Source organism: Chaetodon auriga, chromosome 8 (assembly GCF_051107435.1).
Source record: "Chaetodon auriga isolate fChaAug3 chromosome 8, fChaAug3.hap1, whole genome shotgun sequence".
In the NCBI taxonomy this organism is placed as follows: Eukaryota; Metazoa; Chordata; class Actinopteri; order Chaetodontiformes; family Chaetodontidae; genus Chaetodon; species Chaetodon auriga.
Window position 1 is genome coordinate 21,599,521 of NC_135081.1, and position 8,691 is coordinate 21,608,211.

An 8,691-nucleotide genomic window follows, 5' to 3' on the forward strand; every position below is an offset into this window, starting at 1 on the left:
CACACACTCACTTTCTTTACATACAACTCTCTGTTTTACTCAAATGCTTCTCCCTCTGTGTTTCTCTCAGCTGATCTGTTGCCTTCTGATTGACCCAGATTGTGAGGCAATCAGGTGGCGGACAGCATCTACAAAAACAAGACGTATCATTATTTCAATCTTTATTTGAACATTCATATAACTTTCTTAGCTTAGAAAGAAAAACAGCATCAAAAGGTGAAATTTCCTTGTATTTCTTTGTCTTGTATAAGTACAAGTTAGGTGAAAATATGTGCAGGTGTCTGTCACTGCCTGTTGTAGTGAAGAGTTCGTTAAATTGACTGTATTTAACTTAACATGTTTTCCTCTGATTTGCCCTTTTCAGCACATAAGGCAAACCAGCTTGTCACTGACAAACAAAGGTTTTGATTTTTTGGCTTGAATTGACTCAACTTTAATCCTTTTTTTCAGGTCATTTATCCACATCATATAAACGAACCTGAAAGCTTTTGTTTTGGTTTTATGATTGGAATTTTGATGAGGACATACAGTCCTTTTCTGCTTGACTAGCGTGTGCCGTGAGCCTGATGACCGTTATGGCTGCAAAATTTAATCAGAAACCCCTTTGTCTCTCATTACAGGAAAACGATGACCTATTTCAGCAGCTGACCTCCACCAAAGTGATGCCGAGAGTGTTGGGACTCGATTTGAGAGCCTTATTTGTGGGCAGTGCCTGAATGATGAGATCAAAACCAAACACAGCAAATCACATTCAGTTGCATTTTGCCTAAAACACTGATTCTTTTCATCATCGCTTTACCAGCATTATTTGTAGCAATAGCAGCGGTTGCAGAAGTCGTTCTTGTTATAAATCAAACCCCTGAAAAGTTCAAACAGAGATGTTTTCCCTCATTCATTTAACAAATATTGGGTTATTTTCTTAATGTTAATACAGTCTAAGATCATCCACATCTGGCAAATGCACTGAATAACTAATTGCTTTATGTGCAATGACCAACTTTATTATTTCTAAGCAGCTGTTTCCAGTCTGACTTGTCAGTTCAGCCAAATTCTTCTAGCTGAGACAGAACACACAATGAAATTAAGGCTTTATTCGGGATTTTGTTGTAAAATATCTAAAAATGGGTGAAGCACTTAAATTAACCTGATATTTTAGAGAAAGTAATTAACTCCATTTAACTGTAAAGCCTCTGGAGATTAACTTAATTTTCCGATGTTTCATCTGCCTTTTTATTGTTTTTGACCTCCACTCTGTCGCTCTTGGCTGAATTTTATCGCCACAAAGGAAGACGCTACACAACAGCAACTGCTTGAGTAAGACCTGAAGTGAACCGCTGTTGTTTTGGCGTCACCAAATCACAGCCGGCTTTGCCATGATATGCAGTGCATTTTTGCTTGCTGTGCTCACCCCTCAACCCCTCACCTCCCCGCCTGTCTGCTCTGATGTGGCCCAGCTTGTTAAGCCAGCCCACTGGCTTTGATCCAAGAGGGATAATGCCAGATTGAAGGGGTTAGAGGCAGGGTAAGAGTTTACCACATGATACAGCCAGGACGTGACACAGGACAAAACAAACCAGTCATACATTATTGGCTTAGTTAAGGTGAGACACTCAATATGTTGCAATGTCTCATTAGTTCGTAAGTAGAAATATGAGGAGACAATTAATAGTACGAGATGCATTTCTGCATATTCAATGATACGATATATACTCAGACACTAGTTAATGTGAATCAATGTAAAGCATATTTAATCGTTTTTCAGATGATATCAGAATATAATAATAATATAATGAAATATTTGGTTTGATTTTGTTTTATCTTTAGAGTCTCAACGCATAATTAATCCACTTGTTCAAAAATAGCATTCACTATTTGAAACCAGGGGATTATTGGCTGATGTAAAAATAAAAATTATGGTAATTTTTAAACAATAGACAAGTTAGTAGTGGGGTAAAGGTGGTTGTGGGTAGATTGAATCAAAAATGCCCTTCATGTAATTTATTTAAATATAAAATATACATATACATACAGAATTCATCTATATTTATGGATAGATTTAAAAAAAAAATTGGAGGATGAACTTTTCAAACAGCACACTCATACAGAAACACTCCAGTGGTGTGTCCATAGGGAAATATAGGACGACTGATTCTACGCGCAGGCAGCTTTTTGCATAGTTAGACCAAACTATGGGCTCAGCAATGGCACCTGGCGATGAAACCATCTTATCAGAACGTGAGCTCTGCTGCCTCTGCTCTTTGGCTCCTGCCGTGATATCGTATTGCTGAGTCTCACTTTGCATGAGAAATCGAAGTGCAATCCCGTTCTTTATGGCCGCTGCCCGCGACCTTTGTCAACCCAGCGAATTAACCTAGAGGCGTATCAGCTATGCTGGCCCTTTTCTCCTAGAGCCTGTCCTATTAACTGAGTGAGGAGCACGGTGCGGGTCACACTTAAGTAACCTTATCTTGTAATTGGGTTCAAGGTTAAGTGACCCTGGAGCACGGAGGTCCGGGGGTTAAGGTCACAATGTCAGGCAGAAGGGGGAGCTTTTAATCACTGATGGGGCTGGAAATCAAGGCCCAGGCTTCTGCTATCTGGCTGGGCCGGACCCGCCCACCCCCATCACCTCCAGCCTCACCCTCATCCACATCCCGCATGCAACTGTCCATGTAGGCTGGAACAGGGTGGGGTTTAGGGGGTCGAATGGAGCAGTTGCCAGGCAACCCATATTCAAGCCAAGGTCTTGCAAGCTTTTAACCTTAGCGCAAATCGATATAGACAGCAATTGGGCTAATATTCATCGAGCAGATGGGAAAATTAGGCGCAAGTCTGCCTGCAGGAGATAGAGGAGAGACATGCTGTTGGCCTAACGGTCATAGCATCACTCAGACTCTAACTGAATGTATGCACAGCGAGGGAGAAGCCCTGAATCGTGGGTAAAAGGATGACAGGGAAACAGCTGTGACAAGCTTTTTAGTGAAGCAGCATCTCAATGGAATCTGGCACTTTCTTCTTCTCCTGTAATATTCTTCTTCTTTTCATAATGTGTATCACTTTCTCTCCCATCACTTCCCTTCTTTCATCCCTTTATAGCCTTTCTTCTCTCTCTTTCCTTATTTATTCTATGACTTTCTCCCCTTTGTTAAAGGATTATTCCCTCTGTTGTGAGATACCCACATGGTCCTTTGCATCCAGGCAAAATTGCGTGATTTTTTTTTTTTTTTTATGACAATATATACACAGACAGCATGAATTAGCAATGACGCTTAACTGCAGCAGTCATCTTATGTAGAGTAAACCGAAGGTTGTAGATTTTAATTAGCTTAAGGTGACCCATAACTGAAAATCATTTAAGCGTTGTAGTTGCAAACTTTTGTTCATTTGTGTGTGAAACACGAGTTTCCATAGTTCACACTTCTGAAATTATTCTAGAGTAAAAAACACCCGACGATCTCATGAAAAATCCTTTAATTTTTCTTTACTGCCCACTCCCTCCTTCCCTCCTTCCCTCCTACCCTCTCTCACTCCCTGTCTTTTAGAAAGGGAGATGGATGACCACTGGTGGAGGGGTTCAGGCAGCATGACCCATAGACCTATCCATTGCCAAGGGCGAGGAAATAGCCCAGATTAAAGAGCTTGTAAATAATGGCCCATAAACATCTGCCTGTTAGCCCGGCCAATCCATCTCAGTCTCCCATCTGGTCCTCTCTTTCTCTCGTGCTCCCCCGCTTTTGATTTCCTCGTTGCGAACGGTCCACAGGGCAAATGCATCATCAGACCAAAGTCAGTCATATTCCAACACAAACAAACACTGAGATTGACCTTCAGGTCGTGTACAGTTCAAATCCCCACCAGCCACTGCACCCATGACTCAACCCAAAGACAACAATGAAGAGTATTAGCTTTGTTTTCTTTCCATGGGTTTCCTTCCATTTATTAGAGCCTCAGTGTATATTGCTTTGCTATATTAGCATAAGGCAAAAGTGAGTGCATGCACACATTTATGTACAACCACAGCCATGAATTCCCCTAATTGTTTTTGCATGATTACAGCTGTTTTACAGCACACCCTCCTCTTTGCCAGAGTCAAACCTTCACTGGGGCTCTTGTTACGGCCTCATCAGAAGCCCGCCCTAATTAGTGATTAGGCGCTGTTAATGTTCGGCTCCCAACATCTGTTCTATGGACTGGCCACTTGCACTCTCTTAGATCTACCACAGTGATGTAGTGCGGCTCGAGCTGTGTGAATAGACCCCTGGCACCGGTATTAACCACGTCAGTCGTGGCCTGACTGCAGGTGGCAAATTAGACCAAACAAAGGGCTGATTGCAGACAGACTGAGGCTCAGCTCTCGCCAACAAGCCTCATGCACGGTAAATGATTCGCTTTATGTCACATCCAACGCTCAACCAGCTTCACTGTTGCTAAATAGCAACTACGAAAGCATTTCAAATCTTAAACAGGGTCCTCTTTTAGTACTTAAAATGCTTCTCTGAATAGATTTGAGAAATGACAATGTTGTTTTTGTTTTTGTTTGTTTGTTTTCCTTTGAGTCAAGCTTGTGGTCACCCAGTCAATAAAAGTTAAATATTCGCTCTCTTACAGCTCTAAATGCACCATTATTATCTGGTGTTTGGTGCTGAGCAGGTCGTGCTCAGTAGGTTTTTAGAGTTTTTTCACTGAAAACAGCTGGCTGCTGCAGTGGAAAACAAAGTTATGAGTGCTATGAGAGTGAAGCAGAACTGTAAAGTTATGTATCAGACAGCTAAACAGTGAACTCAGAATCAGCATAAAGCTGTTGTTTCAGGTGATTAGTCTCTGCAGGTTCATCACGACCAGCAACCCCTTTCACACTGTAAAATTGATTTCACATTTTCAACTCATACATTGTGATTACAAAAGAAATAACTATTAAATAACAATCATTAGGAACTATTGGCTCCAAAACAAAAACAAACAAACAAGAAAAACCTCTTGTTTCTCTGCACTTTGAACTGGGCTGGTACGTATGTATGTGTGCGTATTTTTTTATCGTCTAACCCTCGTTATCTATTAACATGCAACACTCTCGATTAATAGTGTGTATTGAAATTTACATGCAAAGAGGCACATAAAATCCATCCATGCTGTCTTCATGTGTGCACTCATGCCTTATGCAGTTATGTGCTTACCTTGGCAGAGCAGCTCCTTGTCGGAAGGGAGACGTGTGAAAGTAATTGTGACCTGCAACGCATGCAAAATTTAAAATGAATGAAATGCAAGCTAGGAGAATCACCAAATAATGTATTGATCCCACTGAACTACTTAATTGTAAAAGTGGCAATCTTGTCCTTTTTGTAATAGCTCAACAGACAGTGACCACAAACATGTGACTTTGTGTTACATACAGACCAACCACCAACTTGCTGTTAAAACTTTGGAAAAACAGATATCTAGCAGGTTGAAAGACCAGGGCCAGACCTCATGCAGCAATCAGACCCAAACCAGCCCCATGTTAAAACAACATAACAGCTAAAGGAATGTGGCCTAAGGCTGCTTGCACTCCGTCCCCTATTTTAAATGGCTGCTCACCAAGAAGATAAATCATTAAAAAAAAATGTATTGCAACTTAAAGTAACTTTCAAGCTTTGCTGAAAAGATAGTCAACAGTTCAACAAACCAAAAACATGTATATCGAGGATCCACAGGCTACACTGAAGCTCTGACCTGTATTTACACATATTGCATATTGAGCAAATAACACTTGTAAAAGGTAGAAAACGTGTAGGTATATAAATTGGGAGAGCTGAGAGATGTTACTGTTAAAATGCCGACCTCTATTCTGGACTGGACTGAAATGGAGAACTTCAGTTCCAAACAAAGTTCCACAAACACTCCTTCACAAGTAAGTCTGTTCAGCGATGACAGCCACTCTTCATTCCACTCAGTGACACTCAATGTCACAATAGACAGCACACACTAGCCTCAACAAGACTTATAAGTTGGAATGAGAGGCAGGTAAGCAGATTTTCCAGGCAGGTGAGCTGCAACTAAAGCTTCATGATCTCACATCACTGAGAGGGACACTGGCCTTCACTTCTTAAATGAGCCCTCTAACCTCACACTGTCAGAATGACTGATATGCCGCCTCAGCACTGGATCTCACTCAAGGTAAGGTGTCCAATGATGGCCCCTTATGTGTCTTGCTTTTATGCATCTCAAAATTGCACCATATTCTTCTCTAGATCGTTTAACTTTTTTTTTTTAAAGTCATCAAATTTTTCATTCTGAAACATTTTCCCTCAAAATCATCATTTCCTCGCTCGCCTTTTTAAGTCGCGCTTGCCTTCAATTTATGAGCCGCCATTTTTGACCTAGTAAGTGACCCCACATCTTAAACACATTCCAATGGAGCCACCACATTTATTTGGTAGATAAATCATTGCTTACCAAATGCTGCTGGTGTGCAAGGTCAACGTTGTGGAAGGGGATAAAAATGAAATCACAGAGATAGTGGGCTGAGCTGAGTGCAAACATCAGCGTCCTGTGAATTGGTGCTTACACAAAATTCAAATAGACCCCATTATTTGGCTTCATTTATCTAAATAAAGTGCATATGGAGCAGGTCATTGTCATAGACTCTATAATAAATGGTGGACAGAGACACTGTGACATCACCCATTGGTTCGTGGACGACTGTTTTGAAGCCTTGAAGGTTGCCTTTCGCCATCTTGGTTTGATGAGCATCATGCTGTATTGAAGAAGGCACAAAACTAGTGAATGAGAGCAAAAACTCAGCAGGATGTTGTTGATGTTTACTGAGGTAATACATCAAGTGAGAAGCAGGGTTGTTTTCTCATAAGCTTACAATCAGACTTTTTTGCAACCAGTGGAGTCACCCCCTGCTGGCCATTTGAAAGAATGTAGCTATAAGGCACTTTTGCATTGGCTTCACTTTTCAGTCCTCTTACTGTACTGTCTATGGTCTGTGGTCTGGCTTTATACAGCAAAGAAGTACAGTATCTTTCATCATTTGTCCATGTGCAGGAAAATATCTTGAGTCAACAGATGTTGGTCAGTTCAGCAATCCTCTCATGGTTCCAGCCAAGTTGGAACAGTTCTTCCATGCAGTAATTAGGGACAGTTGCAATTTAGCAGCTCAGAGCTAACATTTTTAGCACTGCTGGGCCTGTTCACACATCACAGTTATATATGGCTGGAACTTCTCATACTAGCAGCAGTGCAGAAATTTGACACTTCCTTAATAAAAGAGCTTAGCTTATGCAGCTAAAACTCTTGGTTAAGCCTAGAAGAAGATTGTGGTTATGCTTAACGAGTTAATTGCAGGTATGTGACAGGACATGAACTCCAGTCTCAGCAAAGTCACATGTGCTGCTAACCTCATCCACCACCCCAACTTCCAAACCCTTCCTGTCTGAGTCACCACACAAAGAACACACTAAGTCTAGTTCAAGTCTGGCCGGGGACCTTTGTTGCACGTCATCCCTTCTCTTTTCTCTTTCTCTTTCCCATCATTAAGAAAAAGATGCAACTGTGAATGAACATTTCATGGACAGCTGCAGCAATTAGATCTTCATGCTTGTGTGACAGCAATTTCCTCTGATGTTATTTTAGAAGAACGTCATCAGCTTTTCTTGAGCACAGCACTAGCCACAATAGTTAGATAAGTCCTATTCTTTTTTTACATTCAAGCCCTGGCAATTTGTATGCATGTATGTCCTTCAGTTTTCTCGATAGCATTCATCCGATGGACTTCACACTTGGCAGGTGTGTCGCCAAGGACCCAAAGAAACACAATGTTGAGTGTGAAATAGTTTGGATGAATGGTGTAAATGGCAGTAGGTGACTACATTATACCCAACACCATATACCAGTGAGATATCAGCGCATTTCAGTTTTAATGTTAATGTCTTAATGACCCCAGTCATCAGTTATCTTAGTAGGTGAATGATGATGTTAGCTAGCTACATTCAGTGAATCGGTAACGCCCTGGAAAACAAGCTACAGGTCCTGAACTTGCGGTAGCTGGCTAACTTCAGCATGAATTCATGAATTTTATCAATGATATAACAGCAAAGATTTCATTCATTCATTGTTACATCTGCATGCAAAACTTAGTAGCAAGGCTTCTCATGCAGCATCTCCTGCAAATGCTGGTAAAGTTAGTCTGTAATAACAAACATTGAATTGTGTGTTTTGACATTGTTAATCTGTAAAACAGTTATACATTTTGCTTTTCATGTGTGTGAGTCAATTAAAGGTCCTACAACAAAGAAGCAGAAGTAACATTGTTATTGTTTTGGTCTGGGTCATGTTTTGGGAACATCTCAATAAACTGTCTAAAGCTGGTGGTGTGTTGTAATATTATTCCATTGTTAATAAAGTTTGAAAAAGGAAAAAGAACTGGTGGCAGAGGTGAACATGTGTAACTCTGGCTCTGGAACGGCTGTGTCAAGGACTGTGATGGCTCTCTGGCCTGCAGGTCAATGATATTGAAAAGCTGCAAGCAGCAACACCTGACGCCCAGCAATGGTCCCAAACAGGCACATTCTGAACGAGCACAGCACTCGTCCCCATGATGACAAAAATGTAAAAGCACGCCAGAACTTCACATACTGCACCGGTGGACACCCCACAGCATTTACACCTGTGTGATTACTGCGAAGTTATGTTTAATTGTTAACTTCT